The sequence below is a fragment of the Schistocerca gregaria genome, chromosome 4 (assembly GCF_023897955.1).
Source record: "Schistocerca gregaria isolate iqSchGreg1 chromosome 4, iqSchGreg1.2, whole genome shotgun sequence".
In the NCBI taxonomy this organism is placed as follows: Eukaryota; Metazoa; Arthropoda; class Insecta; order Orthoptera; family Acrididae; genus Schistocerca; species Schistocerca gregaria.
Window position 1 is genome coordinate 331,491,146 of NC_064923.1, and position 22,507 is coordinate 331,513,652.

The window sequence follows — 22,507 nt, forward strand, 5'->3', positions numbered from 1 at the left end:
TGTACTGGTCACAGCTTCAATGAGATTCAAACAAATGCGGAAGAATACACGGCGTAATGTTTACATCAGGTTTATTCTTATGGTGAACGGATTATAGGTGTTATCGCAGCAACATGCTAACTTATTGGGTTAGATAGAGCAGCAGATAATAGATAATGGTTAAACTGTGTAAGCATTCACTTGATTACGAACAACTGCTACAATTCCGCACTGCATTGATAATGACCTGACACAGGTCGAAATCTGATCTGTGTTGTGACTATAAATGTCATATTAAAGCAACTTAATTCTGCGACTGATTGCTGCTCTATCTAACCCAATATAACCACAGTCGTTGCGTGCAACAACCCCATGGAGGGCAACCTTATGCTAACGTATTGCTCAACTTTTTTCTATACACGATAAAATGATGTAGTCTTCATATATCTCTTTTTTATGGCTAGGAATGATGGGCAAGTTAGTAGACGGTTACAGAGCAACATATAAGACACTAAATCCTCTCGGTAAAGATTGGCACACTTATTTAAATTTCTCATTTTTTAACACGTAGAGGCTGGATAAATCTACAAGGTTGAGGAGAGGCTTCATTCTAAGCATGAAGTGATACGGAATATTTTATTCCCATATGATGACAAGTTAGAACAGGTGGACGGTTTCAAGTACTTCGGATGCATGGCAACATTGTGAAAGAACTGGAAGCAAGGTGTAGCAAAGCCAATGCAGTGAGCGCTCAGTTACGATCTACTCTCCTCTGCAAGAAGGAAGTCAGTACCAAGACTAAGTTATCTGTGCACCGTTCAATCTTTCGACCAACTTTGTTGTATGGGAGCGAAAGCTGGGTGGATTCAGGTTACCTTATCAACAAGGTTGAGGTTACGGATATGAAAGTAGCTAGGATGATTGCAAGTACTAGTAGATGGTAACAATGGCAGGAGGGTGTCCACAATGAGGAAATCAAAGAAAAACTGGGAATGAACTCTATAGATATAGCAGTCAGGGCGAACAGGCTCAAATGGTGGGGTCATGTTACACGCATGGGAGAAGCAAGGTTACCCAAGAGACTCATGGGTTCAGCAGTAGAGGGTAGGAGGAGTCGGGGGAAGACCAAGAAGAAGGTACCTGGATTCGATTAAGAGTGATTTTGAAGTAATAGGTTGAACATCAGATGAGGCACCAAAGTTAGCACTGAATAGGGGAACATGGAGGAATTTTTTGAGGGGGCTATGCTCCAGACCGAACGCTGAAAGGCATAATCAGTCTTAAATGATGATGATGATGATGATGATGATGATGATGATGATGATGATGATGATGACATTAAGGTACACCTGTGTCATGTTGGATAAATTATAGAGTTGCTTGTTTCAGTTCTATAGTCGAAACCATTTGTAGCCTTTTTGCCATAGTTTTTCGTACATGATGAAAAAGTCCCACTACAAATTTAAAATAGTTTGTTTATAGCTTTCGAGGCTCAATGTACAGATAACACTTAAAACATTGTTTTTGCAATTGCACAGTGGTGATCTGACTGTAAATTCGTCGGATAGTTACAATATCAGCATCATCATTATCTGAAAAAGATTTGTTAACGCAAATCATAGACCTGATTACTAGGTGTTTCATAAGATTATGTTATGAATCCAAGAGACTCCTAACATTTCCAACGTCTATCCCTACTCCTACGACCCAAGGCCGTCCCTTCAAATACAATTTCGAAAAAAGCTATTACGTTTCCCGACTTAGCCGATGGAACAGAGTTGTATGTCTGCAGGAACTCTTAGCCACTTACAGCTCTTCCTCGGCCAGATTTTGTGTTTTCATGAAGTAACGAACACTCTGAAAATTATTTTCATCTTTAAAGCATTACTATACTATTTTTTAAGCTGCCCTCCATCGATTTCTGCCGATAGAACATGGCTAAATTATTGTATGAATATTTCCCAAGCGTGGTGTAAATTAAATGATCTTATTACTGATATCAGCGTTTACGAATAAAGAATATAGATGAATGTATGAGTGGCGCTTATTAAGTACGGCAGATTTCAATATAACTGCGGATATTTTATTTCAGACAGCGTAATTGTTGGGAATAGGTATTCGTATAGTTATAAACGAAGTTTTCACCACATGCGTCAAGGCAGGTAGCAGGCATCTGATGACACGGTGCCACGTGCTGCACAATACGAAAGGGGAAAAAAAAGGATTCCGAGCTATTCTTAAACATTTTCGTCTGAAGAGTTCAGCAGCTGGATGCCTCATTACTGAGTTGGATTTGGATCATAAGGGTTGTGGAGCAGCAGTGAGTATGATTTACGTTTGGAATAGCAAGAATAAGCATACCTGTAGAACCACTGGAAAGTAAGTGGCTCACCACACTCAGTTCAAATTACCTCAGGCAAGATGTGATATTCAACTATTTCCTTATTTTGGTTCAGGACGTAGAACTGCTGATCATATGTTAGCAAGTTTACATGGGGAACTTTGCTACAAATGACTGTAACATTAATATCTAGTATTTTACATTTCACTCTTTTGTAACAACGTTCACTAATCAGGGCCGGTTTGAGGTTGTGTCCTACACCTCCCTTGTTTGTTGTCGCTACTGTCTACGACGATGAAATCTTTTCATAAGATTCGAGAGGGGTGAGATTTACAACAATCTTTTTGCTTATCTTTTCTCGCACATTTGGCTCCAATTCTTCATATCTAGGGGACTGATTCTTGAAGTTAAAATTCTCACATTTTAGGTTCTCATGGATCAGTTGGTCTAAGTAATTATGTAGAATATCTTTGCAGAATTTTTGTTTTTTCGATGATTTACTACGCCACGTTTTCTATACCACACTATCTCCTGAATTTTCACATTAACAAAGACGAAATTTCATTGTTCGTCCAAACTACAAAAATTCGTCCGATTACATCACAGGCATGCTTACTATTAGCTCACTCTGCGGTAATAACAGTATTCCAGTGGGTTTACAATATTTCTTGGCAAATGACCTTATACTACTTTAGATTATGATTTTATAAATGAATCCAGAAATAAACATAATAAGCAGTACTAGATTGCGTATTTAATGATAGAAATTTTATAGGTGCCAAATATTTTGTAATTTCATTTATAAAAAAGAAAAACAATTTTAACTGTACTTTCAGAGCAACTATATGTCGATTGTAACTATGAAAATAAAGTAATTCCTTTTCATGGATTTTAACTTGAAATATAACATACAGTGTATAAAATTATATGAAATTTTTCAAAAACACATCTGAGAGAATTCGGACCTGTCCAAAATTCGAAAAATATTTTTGGTATCGACTGCTTCTGTCAAGGAAAAGTAATGCTAGAGGAGGATGTCTCTTGGGATGCCATGCTGAGGGAGGCACGAAAGTGCAAGATTTGTTTGCGGAGAGAGTCACAATTTAATGATTGTTCCCGTTATATTCCTACAAATTGACCGCTCCTCCTGGGACATACAGCATAGCAAAACATTTTTTAGTTCAAACAAATCTTCAGGGTTGAGAACAGATTTAATTTCATTCCGTATTTCGCACTTATGAAATGTGAGCACCATTAGTATATAAGAATTCTGTGGATTGTTCTAGCAAAAGACACTATGTCTCTGTACGTGGAAACCCTGAGTGCTTGCTTCATCGTGCGTCTCTTGTGGCCCTGACTGGCACAGTCAGAGATCAGACGAAAAGAGTTCTCTGCACCGCTCCCTTCAGGGCCATAAAGACACAGCAAGGCACGAAAACGACGTAAAGTTTGTATTGCGAGTGAGGTCTGTAACGGCTCCCTGGGGACGGCTGGAAAAAGACTGCTGGTTTAGGGTGCAACGCCACCTGGAGAGAAACTAACGCCTTGAATGAAGGCTGGTAGCCTTTGATTCGTGACGTGTCGAGGAAATGTACCGAAACATGGAGGGTTTACGTAAAATGACAAATACAGTCATTTAAAGGACGCCCACAGCGATCTAGTAATGGGCTATTGCAAAGAAATTGTGGTAGTATAAGTGTTTAGTACAAAACCAAACTTTTTTTTTTAGGAAGACTGTAACAATTCTGTATAAAGTGAGGTCAGTATGAAAATTTTCGTTACGATTAAAAATTCTTTTAAGTGCAAGGATAGTAGTCACGATGGCCGGACAAAGACAAAATGTAGGACTATCTGTGAGAGGATTTCAAAGCAGAGTTTTTGTCATCAACAGACATTACTTCCAAAGTCACGTTCTTTCATAGGCATCTTAATAAGTTTCAGTCTATGTCTCGAATACACTTCACACAGCTCATTTCTTCCCAGTGTTATGTACACGCAACAGGAAGTTCTACGTATTTTTTTCACATAAGTGTTAGACTAACTTTGAAAAAAATTCAGACATACAACTTCTGAATGCCTTTCAACAAATAAGTTCATTTTGAATGCATTTTGTGAAGTTACTCTTCGTGTTGCGTGTATGCAACACTGAGAAGATATGGGATGAAGCAATGAAAATATAAATGCAACGCCGTTACGCTTGTTTGCAACAAGTATCACAGAGAAGATGTCGCAATTTCTTGTTTATCATAGGAAAAGACAGGGAAGCTACCGCTAGTTATAAGTTCTTTTTCCTGCGCCAACGTCCTTACCCCAGTGATAACATCGGTTCCCGTCAGATAACCGAGGTTAAGTGCTGTCGGGCTTGATTAGAACTTGGATGGGTGACCGTCCAGTTTGCCGAGCGCTGTTAGTAAACAGGGTGCACTCTGCATTTCTGAGGCCAATTGAGGAGCTACTTGATTGGGAAGTAGCGACTCTGGTCACGAAAAGTGACAACGGCCAGGAGAGGTATGTGCTGACCACATGCTTCTCCATATCCGCCGCATCGAATGACGCCAGTGGGTTCAGGATGACACAAAGGCCGTTCGGTACCGTTGGGGTTTCAAGGCCTGTTCAGGTGGAGTTAAGTTTTTCACTGTGCTGAGTCTCTGTTTTAATAAACTATGCTCCAGTGGAACCGCTAAATCGCTTTCTTGTACGATAAATTGAAGCCATCCCGTTCGACTTACAATTTTGAGCTTTTAATTGCAGCAAATTAGCAATTTATCACATAACGAAATATATCTGGGGACAAATTAAACCTTTTTTACTTTATGATGTCATAAATTTTTTCTTCATCCATGCTTATGGAAATGAAAATATTGATCGCACACACTCATTCAGCACGTCTTAGGTACTAGTTTCCTATACTGACGATTTTAAAATAAGCACAATAGTTTGGAGGTCTGCATAATTCGGAGGTAATAACTCAGACTGTCAATAAGAATCTTATTTGCACTTTATAACTACTCGAAATGTGTGTACCTTTAACAGATTGACTGGCAACACAATCCCCCACTACCGAAATTTATCCAGCACCTTTCAGATAAATATATGGCCATACAGTATCATAAACGAACGCTAAAATACTAACTCTTTATTACATTGGGCCTCGATAGTTTGATGCAACACTAGTATGGTAATTGCCGTTAGATCTTTATGGAACCTAGCTGTGAAAAGTAACTTTATCTCCTTTGGAATATTAAGATCTGCATCCATAGTAGTAAATTATTATTCACCATTGCTGTTATTAACGGTAAACACTTATAGTCAGCAAAAATGTAAAAATACGTGTGCGGATATACTTGTAGTGAAATCGAGAGAGCAGATCGATGCTATTACAATATACATTCTTAACCATGTGGAGATAAACTGGAATGCCTGTGTACTAGAGTCGTTCATAGCGAACTAAAACCGTCAAACAAACTTGCCATGCGGAATCACATGCGACTGTCTAGTCTCATTCAAAATGGTTCAAATGGCTCTGAGCACTATGGGACTTAACATCTGAGGTCATCAGTCCCCTAGAACTTAGAACTAGTTAAACCTAACTAACCTAAGGACATCACATACATCCAAGCCCGAGGCAGGATTCGAACCTGCGACCGTAGCGGTTGTGCGGTTCCAGACTAAAGCGCCTAGAACCGCTCGGCAACTCCGGCCGGCACAGAAGTATTCACTCGGACTTGCATTATCGATTATTCGGTCCTCACATGAAGACTCGGTTTCAGTATCAAATGTAAATAGACAGGATTATGCTCAAGCCAAGTTACTTTTTCGGTTTTAAGTTGGCGACATGCACTGTAGGTTATGCTTACTCCACAGATATTCTCACTCTTTCAGCACAAACGTAGTGATGTCTTCATTTACAGATATACCGTAGAGAGAGGAATGTAACGCAAAATGAGAACGCGTGAACTCCAAAGCAGCTTGTCTGGATGAAGAGCTGCGATGGTCACTGAATTTAATCAAGAGATGGAAAACTCCTTTGTCTTTACAACCGACTAAATAATCGGCTGTGTTTTCGTCCCTTTTTTCAGTGTAATAAAACAAGCGAATAAACTAGGCTCTGCAAACATGACAGCTACGAGGGTCAGTCAAAAAGTAATGCCTCCTATTTTTTTTTCTACGTTTAATTGTCAGGAAATTTAAATGCAATTACATAGGTTGAAAACCACAACATTGAGGATCATTTTGTCATTTTTCAATGTAATCTCCGCCCATCTCTACAGTTTTGGTCCATCTTTGAACACGGGCATGTATCCCAGCACGGTAAAAATCACAGCTCTGCTTCGTAAGCCATTGACGCACAGATGTTTTGACGGCCTCCTCATCTTCAAAATGAATCCCACAATGAGCTTCTTTTAGTGGCCCGAACAGATGGAAGTCTGATGGTGCCAGGTCAGGGCTGTATGGGGGATGAGGCAAAACTTCCCATCCAATTTTGACAATCTCGTCAGAGGTGTGACGACTGGTGTGTGGTCTTGCATTGTCATGCAAAAGAAGAACATCTGCCATTGATTTTGTTGGGCGAACTCGCTGAAGACGTGCTTTAAGTTTTTTGAGGGTTGTGACGTATTGAACAGAATTTATTGTGCATCCCTGCTCCAAAAAATCAACCAGAATCACACCCTCTGTATCCCAGAAAACTGTTGCCATAAATTTCCCTGCCGATCGCACAGTTTTGAATTTTTTCTTCCTCGGCGAGCTTTTGTGACGCCACTCCATTGACTGCCTCTTTGAATCAGGTTCAAAAAAATGCACCCATGTTTCGTCCCCGGTCACAATTTTTTTCAGAAACTCATCTCCCTCCAAACGGATGCGCTGCAAGTGTTGGGAGGCTATTGTTTTCCTTGCCTTTTTATTCTGATCGGTTAACATTCTTGGAACCCACCGTGCACAAACTTTTGAGTACCCCAATTGTTTAATAATCGTGATCACACTGCCTTTACTAAGAGAAATAATGCGACACACTTCATCTGCAGTCACCCGACGGTCACCACGAATGATGTCATCAACTTGCTCAATGTTGTGTGGAGTCACTGCACTCACCGGCCTGCCGCTCCGCTTTTCGTCAGTCAACGGTGTTTGCCCTTCAGCTTCCTTACAACGACGAACCCATCGTCTAACAGTACTGACATCCACTGTCACAACACCATACACCTTTTCAGTCTTTCATGAATGCGTATGGGCGTTTCACCTTCTGCATTCAAGAATTCAATCACACAACGCTGTCTCAAACGAACATCGATGTCGGCCATCTTACAAACTTCTGCTGTGCTGCCACCTGTTGACACAGAAAGTTACTACTGCAGTGGATCGCAGAAGAAGATTTGAGGAATGGCGCCAAATTCAGATTTTTCACTTAACTTAATTTTTTTAAGTAGAAAAAAAAATGGGAGGCATTACGTTTTGACCGACCCTCGTATATGAATGTTTTCACTCACTATCAGGGTCTGAGTGATATAACTTAGGCCTAAAGTCAGGCAACCGATTAACACAAGTCTGTGACGGCTACGTCCGTTATAGGAACGTTTGCACTCAGTCCCGGTGTTTGAGCGGTTACACTTACATATTTGTTCAGCCTTATCAGTTATACATGTACCGTGACGAGGACTGAAAACTTATTTAGAGATAAATAACGTGCCTAATTTCAAGAAGAGGTGAAGCCAAAAAATATTTCTGAAAATAAGGTATTTTCAAAATTTATATATTTATTTACTTAAATATGAATTCCTTGTACTTCTGCTATTAAACATGGATTTTTTGTTGGTTTTAAAGAGTTAATAAATTGTGCTGCATTATGAATGTAAGTTTAAACAAATGAACATTCACTTCTTTTACTTAAATTTATTGAAGCCCTGACTCTCTCTTCCCGCTCGTTTAACCCATTATCGGTAACTCTATTTCGGTAAATGGAGGGGTGACCTGAATACAAAGCATTTAGGATACAATTTTTTAAATGGTTCGTTGGATTATTCACATGCTTTTTAAGCATATACTATAAGAATTATTTCATTTGCGAGAAATATTTCTCATAATACATTAATTTTCTTTGTATTTTTTAACTAAAACAGTTTCATACTATGAAACACCCTTACAGATTCTGTATATTAAATTTAATTGATCTTTAGGATCACTTTTTACCCAGTGACATGATTTATCTCATTACCACTGAACCACCGAGTGTTTCAGCAGTCTGGTTCGGACATGAGATTAAATATGAAGGAAACACATGTTCATAAACATGAATGAAAAATTGAACTGAAAGTTACTTGTAATAAATATACAAACACCGCCTGGATCACAACCTGTTATTTATCGACTACCAGTTTCAATCGTGCACTGTATATCAGCTTCAGATCCAGGTTCCAACAAAAAGGCAATTACAATATTGAAGAAATGTGACGCCACAAACACTTGTCTCATGGATAGCAGAAGTATCTGAAGTCACACACACCTCGTGACGCTAAGTGCAGTTTGTCAACGTTGTGTTAAACTAACATTAAAAACAAGGATGTGCTGAGGAGAAGAAATTTCGGATAGACACGTGACACATGTAAGACATAAATTAGTACATAATACTGTTTGAATCTATTTATCCTTACATAATTACATAAAAAATTAATAAAAATTCAGACCTACAGGACATGTTAATAGTACATAATAATGTTTGAATCTATTTATCCTTACATAATTACATAAAAAATTAATAAAAATTCAGACTTACAGGACATGTTAATGTGGCACATTTCAGCGTGACTGACATGTCACATAATATTGTAAAAAATCAAAAAGCCAATGAAAAATTATCGAACATTTTTGAGACTAAGGAAGTTGCCTTCAATTCAATAAATGTTGTTGTTGTTGTTGTTGTCTTCAGTCCTGAGACTGGTTTGATGCAGCTCTCCATGCTACCCTATCCTGTGCAAGCTTCTTCATCTCCCAGTACCTGCTTCAACCTACATCCTTCTGATCTGCTTAGTGTATTCATCTCTTGGTCTCCCTCTACGATTTTTACCCTCCAATACTAAATTGGTAATCCCTTGATGCCTCAGAACATGTCCTACCAACCGATCCCTTCTTCTGGTCAAGTTGTGCCACAAACTTCTCTTCTCCCCAATCCTATTCAATACTTCCTCATTAGTTATGTGATCTACCCATCTAATCTTCAGCATTCTTCTGTAACACCACATTTCGAAAGCTTCTATGCTCTTCTTGTCCAAACTCTTTATCGTTCATGTTTCACTTCCATACATGGCTACACTCCATACAAATACTTTCAGAAATGACTTCCTGACACTTAAATTTATACTCGATGTTAACAAATTTCTCTTCTTCAGAAACGCTTTCCCTGCCATTGCTAGTCTACATTTTATATCCTCTCTACTTCGACCATCATCAGTTATTTTGCTCCCCAAATAGCAAAACTCCTTTATACTTTAAGTGTCTCATTTCCTAATCTAATTCTCTCAGCATCTCCCGACTTAATTCGACTACAGTCCATTATACTCGTTTTGCTTTTGTTGATGTTCATCTTATATCCTCCTTTCAAGACACTGTCCATTCCGTTCAACTGCTCTTCCAAGTCCTTTGATGTCTCAGACAGAATTACAATATCATCGGCGAACCTCAAAGTTTATATTTCTTCTCCATGGATTTTAATAGCTACTCCGAATTTTTCTTTTGTTTCCTTTACTGCTTGCTCAATATACAGATTGAATAACATCGGGGAGAGGCTGCAACCCTGTCTTACTCCCTTCCCAACCACTGCTTCCCTTTCATGTCCCTCGACTCATATAACTGCCATCTGGTTTCTGTACAAATTGTAAATAGCCTTTCGCTCCCTGTGATGTACCCCTGCCACCTTTAGAATTTGAAAGAGTGTGTTCCAGTCAACATTGTCAAAAGCTTTCTCTAAGTCTACAAATGCTAGAAACGTAGGTTTGCCTTTCCTTAATCTTTCTTCTAAGATAAGTCGTAAGGTCAGTATTGCCTCACGTGTTCCAGTATTTCTACGGAATCCAAACTGATCTTCCTCGAGGTCGGCTTCTACTAGTTTTTCTATTCGTCTGTAAAGATTTCGTGTTAGTATTTTGCAGCTGTGGCTTATTAAACTGATAGTTCGGTAATTTTCACATCTGTCAACACCTGCTTTCTTTGGGATTGGAATTATTATATTCTTCTTGAAGTCTGAGGGTATTTTGCCTGTTTCATCCATCTTGCTCACCAGATGGTACAGTTTTGTCAGGATTGGCCCTCCCAAGGCCATCAGTAGTTCCAATGGAATGTTGCTACTCCTGGGGCCTTGTTTCGACTCAGGTCTTTCAGTGCTCTACCATACTCTTCACGGAGTATCGTATCTCCCACTTCATCTTCCATTTCCAAATAAATTCAACATATAAAAACAGAAATAAACCGAGGACTCTTACTGTAACTTAAAAAAGGAGAACAAAACCATGTCCAGTCACGAAAAAACCATAATAAATACAAATAAAACGTTTGTGATACAGACAGTAGGTTCACGGTTCCTAACACACGACGTCAATTGCAAATTTCGTTTAGTTACATTATACCTCAGTCTGACAAAACTGTTCATCTCTATAAGATGTCGCTTCCAAGATACTTTGTTAGCTGAGACACAGGTTATACAAACTTAGGAGTCTAAAAGACCATTTGCATACTAGTACATAGCATTTCCTTGCTTACTGAGCTTGCAAGCTCTTTTTATGTATACAGTGCTACCAAAATTTTTAGTTATAATTTTTTTTCTTGGTTATACGCAAAGAGTGGAGACATTACTCAAAAGTTTGCAAATAACAAAGAAAACGTAAAAAAGAACTTGTAGCCTTCAAACCAATCTTCGATTGCAAAATTATCATGCTTTATTTTAGAAAAGCCTTCAAAAAACTTCCGATCAAAGACTGTTTTGTGTATTAAAAGTTTTAAACAGTGAGTCGCTTCATATTTCACTGTAACTATGTCATATTTCAAAAAGAAAACGTACTTGTCACAAAATAACGCTCACTGGGTAATTGCTTGTGGCGAAATATCGACCTCACTCTTTGATATTAACCTTTCTTTCAGCCAAACCATGCAAGAGAGAGTAATCAATACATGTGACGTTTGTTTTAAAGAAATAACTGTTTATGAGAAAGTTGGTTACTTATGCTGGACCCTACCTAGTCATTATTCTCAGATGTGCAAAACGAAGTCTACAACAATATTTCACTGTCGCTGGTGTTAAGCCAATTTTTTCGTTTTTAAATGAAAAGAATTTTGTATGTTATGTCCCTTTCTCCGTTTTTCTCAGAACCGTTAAAAACTGACGTAGGTGCTTTTTAGTTAACATTGCTGTATAGCCCAAATGAAAAGAAGATATTCTGGGAGGAATTCCGCCCTGACCTTATCCAGTACATCACAAGCTGACGAATGAATGTAATAATGAGAGACATTAAGCAAACAATGTTGGCTGAAGTTTAGTTGTAACTGATGGACTATGAAAATATCAGCATATTTAGCGAAAGAATAAAGAAGGAATTTTATGAAACTTTCACCAGATTAAAGCTGTCTGCCGAACAGGACCTCGAAGTGCCGTCCCGGACCGACACACAATTTTAATTTGTCAGGATGTTTCAGGTCGGCGTACACTCCTGTGCAGAATGAAGATAGATTCTGGAAAAAATATTATAGTATTTGTTTACGAACTATGGTACTCTCATGTGTAGAGCAGGAATGCCTTAAAGAATTTTAGAGTAGTAGTTTCTGACATGTGCTTCTTATATACTTTTTCCAGAAGTTCAAGACGTGTGTGACCGTTGAGGACGAAGGCGGTAGAGACGGATTCTCCTTCGCGAAGTGGCAAATTTTTTGAGGAGGAGAAATATATTTTTTACATATTTCTCTAAGTTTCAGAGAAACTACAAACATGACGAGAATAATGAAGGAAAAGTAGATGCATTTTATTAAAACGTTATGGCTGCTACATTAGCAACTTATAAACAAGGAAAGAACGGGAAGAATGATAAGAAATCTTCCGCCAAATATGGAACATCTCTTGGAGACTGAGTATTCGATGCGCTTGGACGTGGCACACGATTTAACGAATTTGATAGCTAACCTGTAGTAACTCGGTGCAGGCCGTCGTGCTGTACAAAAACTGATGGCTGTGCCTTACATGAACTTTATATTAGGTTACGAGCTGATGCAGAATCAAAACTTTACTTATAACATCATAGCGCCGGGACCCTCGACAGACTTCATACATACTGGTTTACAAACTTTGCGAGGCATTTTCCATTCCAGATATAACTTGACATCCACGCTCCCCCGACTACCTTTAGTCGGCAAAGCTTGCGCCTGACATCCTGTCAGAGAAACGGAAAACTTACTCTGCAATATTCATCAATAAGAAAAGAAAATGTTTAACCAATACAGAACCAACGTTCTCTCTAAACTACAATCCAATTCGTATCAGAATAATTTCGATTTATTTACAGAAAATGGTTTCGCAACTGTTCATACAATATTTAAATTTCAGGTGTTATTCAAAGAGACGACATCAAAAAATCTCATAAAATGGAACTAATTATCCCAAAAGAAAATGAAGAGAACATAGGCATAATTATTTATCCGTTTTCTTACATTAAATTCATCTTTGTTATTATTATTATTATGTCGGTTGGCACTCACGACGGCTGCTGTGCGTACTTTTATACAAAATCATGCAAAGAAAATTGATCAGAAAGAAGTTATTCCGGTCAATAATCATTAAAATCCGACGAATATCCTGAAGAACAGAAGTTCGTTGAATGTGAACAAAATCATGTGCCGATATAAAACTATAAATTATTCACAGATTAATTGTTAATAAGCATTTATTTCCTAGCATTAAGAGCTCCAAATTGTGGTAGTAACGGATCGCCGTTCATTATACTATCGTCTGTAAATATGATAAACAAAATAGGTCAAAGCAAATGAGAACAACCAAGTTTCAGATAAAATGATTGTGTGCAAGTTCTCAGAAATCAAGCGGACATGAAAGATAGGTTACAATTTTCGGATCCTTCTCTAAGGCGACATTAATAATGATGGAAGGCGTGTAAAGTAACAGAGACTTAGAACATGTTACCATTGAAACTTGTTTCATACAGCTACAGCAATGAAATACATGAAAGAATGTTACGAACTGAGACATAGTGGTTTAACAGTTTATGTCGTACTTTTGATGGAAAATGTGAGAAATTTATTATAACTTCAACACAAGATAGTATGCCATTTTATAAAGAATTTCATTTAAATATAAACACAATAAATCAAAACATGTATCTGAGAACGAAACATCTACCAACTATTCGTTACAAAGGGAAACACTGTGAAAGAAAAAGTCAAAGAACTAAGAAGTCAAGGTAGTAAAATTACACTAAATGTCCGAAGCACAGAAGAGACGAAGTGTAGTTGCACAGTGTCCAAAAATGTCTCAACGTTGATGCTACACCACTGTATAATACTTCTAGTACCGACATTACTGACGAAGATGAATTTTTACAAATAACGCTATTGGGACTGTGTTAACAACAAAAATAGTAGTAAACTGCGATAAGTAAGAAGGACCTTCACCATCAAAAGATAATAGTGGGAAAGGAATGTTGAGTGGTTACGGACCAGTGATGAACAGACTAAATAGGTGGACTGAAAGCATTTATTATTAAGAATATATACTTTAGCTTATCTATGCCTTTCAGGTAACACCTCTATGGGAAGGAGACGGGGACATTTTCTGTAAAGGAAAGAAACAGGAAGTTTGGTATTTGTGAATTTTTGATACGGAGAAAAAGAGAAAAGGAAGTGTATTTAATTCTTATGAAACGAAAGATATAATGGAGGATTTCAAGAAGTGGGAATGTGAGTGTAAGATTTTATGGACTGCGAAAGTGAGTCTGTGGAAATTTCGTTGGGAGAGGCTATGAAATTAATGCAAGGGTATGATAAAGGACATTTTGATGGGTAGGAAAGGCACCATTCCAGAAATGGAAATCATGGGGAGAACAATATATGTATGACTGTCTGGTTCGCGGTAAGCTTAGTGCCAGATGGGTATAATTAAACTTTCCCTATTTAACACGTTACAATACGAAAACGAATTACCGTACAAGTACCAAACTTGGTAGAATTACTGTCCACAGTATGGGGATCATGATATACATGCGCGCCGGCCGCGGTGGTCTCGCGGTTCTAGGCGCGCAGTCCGGAACCGTGCGAGTGCTACGGTCGCAGGTTTTAATCCTGCCTCGGGCATGGATGTGTGTGATGTCCTTAGGTTAGTTAGGTTTAAGTAGTTCTAAGTTCTAGGGGACTAATGACCACGGCAGTTGAGTCCCATAGTGCTCAGAGCCATTTGAACCATTTACATGCGTCATAGCGCCACCGACTGGTTCCAACTATGGCCACCGGGTGCCATGATCAGTTATCGTGACTCATAGTCGCACACACCTGACTAGTCGCAGTGCACTTGCTGACTTGCGAACATGAGCTTGGACAATAGTGTGGGGGCATTATTCGTCAAGCTCTATTATGAGTTATGCTGCAGCTACGCTTCGAGAATGTCGCCGGATGAAAGGATTACGGAAGCGTCCTCTTTCTGCATTTGCTGTGCGGCATCAATTGGAGAACTAGGCGTCGCTCTGGGAAGAGGCCGACGACCTGTGGCACCACAGTTGGTTCATAAAGTCGCTGTTGCTACGGCAGACAACGCTGCGCGCATTCCCGATAGTCAGGCAGTGCGCGTGCTGTGTCACGACTGTTGAACGTCCCTTGGTCAACTGAGCGGAAGGCACTTCGAACCATTCTCAAATGTTTTCCGTACAAGATCCATATCGTACAGCAGCTTCCACTACAGGACACACAACCACGTATTGTCTTTGCTTTCCACATTCTCACAAGGGTTGAAGTTGACGAGGGCTGCCTCCGGACCATCATATGAACAGACGGAGCTCATTTTTCTCTGACGGATGAGGTGAACACACAGAATTGCCGAGTGTGGGGATCTTCACGTTGTCACTGTGTGTGAAATTCCTCTGTATGATGAACGTGTTACCGTACGGTGTGGCTTCACGGCTAAGTTCATCATTGGCCCATTATTTTTTGAACACGTTGACGCTCAATGACCAAAGACGTGCGGTGTGTCTGGGCAGCGTTAAGCCTAGTTTACGTGACGACACTGGGTTGCATACAACTGCGCTGCCGGCCACTGCGCATGCTCGCCGCCCATTTTCGCAACTCGTTGGTGAAGCTAAACACTTCCGGCGTGTCCCAACTTTGGCGACACTAGTTGCATGGGTTTTGAGGTTGTGTCTGTTCGTAGAGTGTAGATAAATTGAAATTTGAAGTGGAGAGCGGAGAATAATGTTCGCTTTTTAGATATCTATCACTATATGCTTTGCATAGGTTTTTGTGGGATTTCAGTGATGCTGATTACAAAAATAAGCAACATATTGCTGCCGCTGAGACCTACATGTGCGATCGTAACATAGATGGTTTGACAATATCTGAGCTGCAGGGCAAAATTAATTGAGTTACGAGCACATACACAACTGAATTAAGAAAAATACAAACAAGTGTAATTCTAGCTGTGGTATTGCTCTCGTCTACAAGACTAATATCCCATCGTTTGAGTTGGCCAGCTCTTTAAGGAATATTGACAGGAGGGAAGGCTATACAAATTCAAGAAGCTGCATTCTACATTAGATATTCATCTATTTAAAACGTTGCTGCAGTGCTCCCCACTCACATATGTCAGAATTTTGAAATATTGCCACTGTACAGATCTATCTTCAAGAGAGTAGTTTGCAAAACATTCTCTTCTTAATGCGACATGCTTCGAATAATTACTGCTGTTAATGTTAATAATTAGTACTGTTAACAATTATTGGTGTTAATGAAAAAGCGTCATCACCAACTAAAACCGCATCTTATAGCATGCCGAATGTTCTCGATTGTAATGCGTGCAATGTGATAAGTAATTTCAGTTGTGGTGAGAATGCTTCATGCATTACAATATCTTGATTCCTCATCGCATAATTAACTGTATTTTGAAGAAACGGTAACAGTTCTGGTGACATTCTAAGACAATTAAAGGAACTTCTACCGTTACAAATTATATCAGCAAGGATGCTGAGCAACCGAGCTGACGTCTTTTCTTCATCCAGTCACCAATCGAAACACGTTTCTTAATGTTTTATTATGCAACGACTCCACGCAACAAGCTTTAACTCCATCACAACTCGTGCGACTTGCAGCTGCCAAAACTTTCATTTCAGACACGACTCAGGAACCCACAAAACGACGAAATTGAAGTGTATACTGGTTTCGCCCTGTCTACAGTAAAATATGAAACCATTTGAGTGCAACTCATTCCACGCAACGAGTGGCGCAATCCAATGTCGTCGTGTAAGCTAGGCTATGATTCGCCAGCATGTCATACCCGACCTATAGAAGTGAGACGCACTGAACTCAACAGTTTTCATGCAAGATGGGGCCCCACCACACATCGGTCGTGAAGTTCACCTGCTTCTGCGAAACACATTTGGAAACTATCGAATTATCAGCGATCGTTTCCAAATGCTTGGTCGTCACGATCGCCTGGTATCACTCCCTCTGATTTCTGCTCGTGGGACTACCTGAAGGACAGGGTTTGCCAGGGGACCATTTACACAAGTGCCGATCTGAAGCGCAGCATATGAGGAGAGATAGCCAGTACGCCTACGGACATGGTTCATTCTGCCGTGCAGAATGCAATCCTGCGCTTTCAGACTCTTCTGGACACTGATGGGCGCCGTACTGAGCTCAAAAATGGCTCTGAGCACTATGGGACTTAACATGTGAGGTCATCAGTCCCCTAGAGCTGAGAACTACTTAAACCTAACTAACCTAAGAACATCACACACATCCATGCCCGAGGCAGGATTCGAACCTGCGACCGTAGCGGTTGCGTGGTTCCAGACTGAAGCGCCTAGAACCGCACGGCCACACTGACAGGCTACTGAGCCTCTTTTGTAGCGATAATGGTACGGTATGTAATGCTATGATGTACCACAGCAACATATTAAAAGCGTTTCAACTGAACTGATTACGCATTATTTCTCTTGCCCATGTCCTTGACATTAATACTACCAAATTTGGTAGTCGTACAGTAATTAGTTTCCGTCTTATAACGTGTTAAATAGGGTAGATAACCAGGATGGACGAAGGGGAAGTTGAATATGATGATGTGGTGAAAGATTTATGGGAGAGACGATAGTGGCTACACAGAGAATTATGGCATGTTGCCGGATTTCAAGAATTTTGAATAAGGATTAGAAATATATGAAGTGAAAATCCAGGAAATATTTAGATAGGAGAAGATGGGTCTGATCGAGTCCTTGTGACTGCGGAGAGTGAAGTGTTAGTAATTTTTGTGACTTAAGTCTATCGTGAACTTTTTGTTGGGCAGTTATTAAACAAAACTTCCAGTTTATTTTATGTTTCAAGGTTAGTCGAAGTAGTTTCAGTTCATTAGTTGGACAGGGTATTTCTAAATAATGGCATTGAAGTCGTGGTGGTTGGAGCTGTAGGCGGTCCTTGTTATTACTATCGTCTGGGCTATGAATGGGGTTTATCTAATGAAGACATTGGTAGCATCAGGAGGCATAATGGATGGGATAGAACTAAAGGAACTACAAGTCTTCTGAAAGATATCGACATGAGTTGGTTAACTGAGAAAGTCCGTAGTAGAAAGACTGTAAGGACTGGAGAGAACAGGACCTTTGTGACATGCCTGCATTGAGTTTGAAGATTCATGAACTGGCGTTATTAACAGTCCCGTAGAATGAACGATTTTTTTAGAAAGTTGGATAAGGTAGACGTTTCAGTTGGAAGTCGGTAGGCCAGATGTTGGGGAAGGAGCATGGAATCCCGTACATGGCCGCAGTCATTTTTTAAAGCAACAGACACAAAGATGGAGGGCTTCTGGCAACTAATTTGTTAGGGCAGGACTATAAGGGACACAGGAGTTGACGTCAGCAGAGAAAGTTTGATTAAAATACACTGGGTAATGAGAAGGGATAGATACTTCTACAGATGTATAGGAATCCGTTGTGAGAAGATCACTCACGGACATCAATCCAAGGCTGATAATTTGCAGGTAGGATGTGGTGATTTTTGCCGGCGTTTTCATTTGAGTTAAGAAAATGCAGTATTCTGAAGATGTCAATTGGTTCAGAACAACAACTAACGTAAAGAACGGCGTTAAGAAAGTGGCAAGGATTCATAGCAGCCGGCCGCGGTGGCCGAGCGGATCTAGGCTCTTCAGTCCGGAACAGCGCGACTGCTACGGTCGCAGGTTCGAATCGTGCCTCGGGCATGGATGTGTGTGATGTCCTTACGTTCGTTAGATTTAAGTAATTCTAAGTTGTAGGGGACTGATGTCCTAAGATGTTAAGTCCCATAGTGCTCAGAGCCATTTGATTGATAGCAGACAATGGGAATATTCTTTCGGTTAAACTAAAACTAAAAATCTCCTCAACCAAAAGACTGGCCTTTTATGTCATGACTGAAAGCAGGGTTGCACATTTATGAGACGTGCATAATGTCATCCTCATTGACATTCGGATTAAGTTCTATCTTCTTGATATTGATGACAGAGTCCAGACTTCTATTTCCAACAATTCAATTTACATTTGATTCTATGTTCCTGTCACTTTTCAACATCGTCTAAATCATGAGTCCATGGCAGCTGCAAACACTTTTTAAAGGTCTCTTTTGCGCATTGGAAATTATCTGATGCAGTTGCTACCCGACCGTAAAGCTGACGGCCACAGGGTGTTCCTTCATCGACGGATAAAGCTGGGGATCGTTGGGAGTGAGGGCAGGTGAACAGATTGCACGAGACAGTACTTTAAAGTTGTCACCTGCAAATGTCTGAGCCAGAAACCCTCGATGATTAGTAGTATTGTCTGAGTGAAAAAACGCATGAGCACCGTAGTCCTTTTTGGACTGTATTGAGTCACGGTAAGATATTTATTGCCGCAAAACATCGAGACCATTTTCTGTGCACTAACTTTAACCAAACACTTTTTCGTCGGTTCTAAGTCTTTGAAATTTTATTGTGGCGAATGACCATTCGTTTCAGAGGTGAAAATGGACATACATCGCTCACCCTTTGCGACAAATGAGCAGAAAAGTTGCAAAGGAAGATGGTTCAATCAAATCGACTTCGAGTGTGGATTTGTCACTGGATGTTACCTGAGTAACAAATGTATCAGGGATATTTGTACCCTTCTAAGGTTGCCCAAACCGACTGCTGGTGATGTGGTTGTGAAATGAAAACGCGATCGAACAACCACAGCTAGAGCAAGACCAAGCAGACCTCGTGTACAGACAGACAGGTAACGCCGAGTCATACAGAAGGCGTTTGTAAAAAAAAATAAAAAAAAGATATGGAATCAGTGGAAGGACCCATTCGTGATTTCCAGATTGCTGCTACCAGCAGTCTAGTAGGCACAATGACTAGACGTAGGGAGTTAAAAGAAATGCGACACAACTGTCCAGTAACTCCTCATTAGCAACACATTTCTGTAGTCACTGCTAAGCGAGGCTCTAGCCGGAGTTTAAGAGCGTTGCTACTGGACAGTGAATGGAAACAAGTGATTTGTAACGATGAATCACGCTGTACCCTGTGACAACCCGATGGAAAGATTTGAGTTTGGTGAAAGCCTGGAGAAATCAACCTGCTATCACGAGTGGTGTCAACAGTGGAATACGGTACAGGGTGTTTTTTGTGGATAGGGTATGATCCCCTTACTGTGCTTAAGACAACGACAAATACGAGAGAATATGAACATATTTTATATAATGAGATTTTCACTCTGCAGCGGAGTGTGCGCTGATATGAAACTTCCTGGCAGATTAAAACTGTTTGCCCGACCGAGACTCGAACTCGGGACCTTTGCCATTCGCGGGCAAGTGCTCTACCAACTGAGCTACCGAAGCACGACTCACGGCCGATACTCACAGCTTTGCTTCTGCCAGTACCTCGTCTCCTACCTTCCAAACTTTACAGAAGCTCTCCTGCGAACCTTGCAGAACTAGCACTCCTGAAAGAAAGGATATTGTGGAGACATGGCTTAGCCACAGCCTGGGGGATGTTTCCAGAATGAGATTTTCACTCTGCAGCGGAGTGTGCGCTGATATGAAACTTCCTGGCAGATTAAACTGTGTGCCCGACCGAGATTCGAACTCGGGACCTTTGCCTTTCGCGGGCAAGTGCTAAGCCATGTCTCCGCAATATCCTTTCTTTCAGGAGTGCTAGTTCTGCAAGGTTCGCAGGAGAGCTTCTGTAAAGTTTGGAAGGTAGGAGACGAGGTACTGGCAGAAGTAAAGCTGTGAGTACTGGCCGTGAGTCGTGCTTCGGTCGCTCAGTTGGTAGAGCACTTGCCCGCCAAAGGCAAAGGTCCCGAGTTCGAGTCTCGGTCGGGCACACAGTTTTAATCTGCCAGGAAGTTTTATATTTTACATAATTTTGTACTGTGTGCAGAAGACGTACAATTCGGAGTAGATGATTGATTGTATGATCTGTGTACAACAAAATTCCTGAAACGTAGCGACGTGCCCAGAGTCCCGACCACAGACCACTGGAACACTTTTGGATGAGTTAGAGCGCCGACTTCGATCCAGACCCCAGATTCCAATGCTTTTCCTACCCACATGGCTGGCGGATCTTTAGAAAGACTGCCATGCCATTGCCCCACAGACATTTTCAGACAGATCACTGAGAGTGTCCCCAGAATAGTTCAAACTGTCGTAAAGACGAAGAGTGCACGATGTCTATATTAACCTCCATCTGCTGCTGCGATCGCAGGTTCGAATCCTGCCTCGGGCATGGATGTGTGTGGTTTCCTTAGATTAGTTAGGTTTAAGTAGTTCTAAGTTCTAGGGGACTGATGACCTCAGATGGTACGTCCCATAGCACTTAGAACCTTTTGAACCATTTGAGCCCTGTTTCCTCTATACGACAGTGACTGCATAGGCGGTGGTCCCATTTACCTGGCTGTTCTGTGTATATTGTGATTTGTTTCCCTATCCGTGGATAACCATTCTGGAAATTAATGTTGATCTACACTTGTTTCTCTAAAGAAAATTGTGGCATGTAATAAGGTATTACGAACTTTCCCTTAAAACTCCCCACGCTACAGAAATAATGATAATAATTTTGATAATAAGAGGCAATGGAACTAAGAATAAAAAAAGGAATCAGGCAATAAAAAGAAACTTGTCAGCATTACTGAAATAAACAATTTTTAAATACTCAATCCATGGAGAAGAAATAAAACCTTTGAGGTTCGCCGATGACATTGTAATTCTGTCAGTGACAGCAATAGGACCTGGAAGAGCAGCTGAACGGAATGGACAGTGTCTTGAAAGGAGGATATAAGATGAACATCAACAAAAGCAAAAAGAGGATAATGGAATGTAGTCGAATTAAATCTGGTGATCCTGCGGGAATTAGATTAGGAAGTGAGACGCTTAAAGTTGTTGTTGTTGTTGTGGTCTTCAGTCCTGAGACTGGTTTGATGCAGCTCTCCATGCTACTCTATCCCGTGGAAGATACTTCATCTCCCAGTACCAACTACAACCTACATCCTTCTGAGTCTGCTTAGTGTATTCATCTCTTGGTCTCCCTCTACGATTTTTACCCTCCTCGCTGCCCTCCAATGCTAAATTTGTGATCCCTCGATGCCTCTGAACATGTCCTACTAACCGGTCCCTTCTTTTTGTCAAGTTGTTCCACAAACTCCTCTTCTCAGCAATTCTATTCCAAACTTCATCATTAGTTATGTGATCTACCCATCTAACCTTCAGCATTAGTAGTAAATGAGTTTTGCTATTTGGGGAGTAAAATAGCTGATGATGGTAGAAGTAGAGAGGATATAAAATGCAGACTGGCAATGGCAAGGAAAAGCGTTTCTGAAGAATAGAAATTTGTTAACTTCGAGTATAGATTTAAGTGTCAGGAAGTCGTTTCTGAAAGTATTTGTATAGATTGTAGCCTTGTATGGAAGTGAAACATGGACGGTAAATAGTTTGGACGATAAGAGAATAAAAGCTTTCGAA

At 40.2% G+C, this 22,507-nt stretch overlaps 1 protein-coding gene and 1 non-coding gene across 2 annotated transcripts in view; both read right to left on the minus strand.

Moving 5' to 3' along the window:
• LOC126268013 (dual specificity calcium/calmodulin-dependent 3',5'-cyclic nucleotide phosphodiesterase 1-like) overlaps positions 1–22,507 on the minus strand; it is a 1,575,562-nt gene that overhangs the window by 1,253,078 nt on the left and 299,977 nt on the right. The window lies entirely within an intron of this gene.
• Positions 20,313–20,387, minus strand: Trnas-cga (transfer RNA serine (anticodon CGA)). Its single transcript has one exon. It is a non-coding gene; the product is annotated as a tRNA-Ser (tRNA).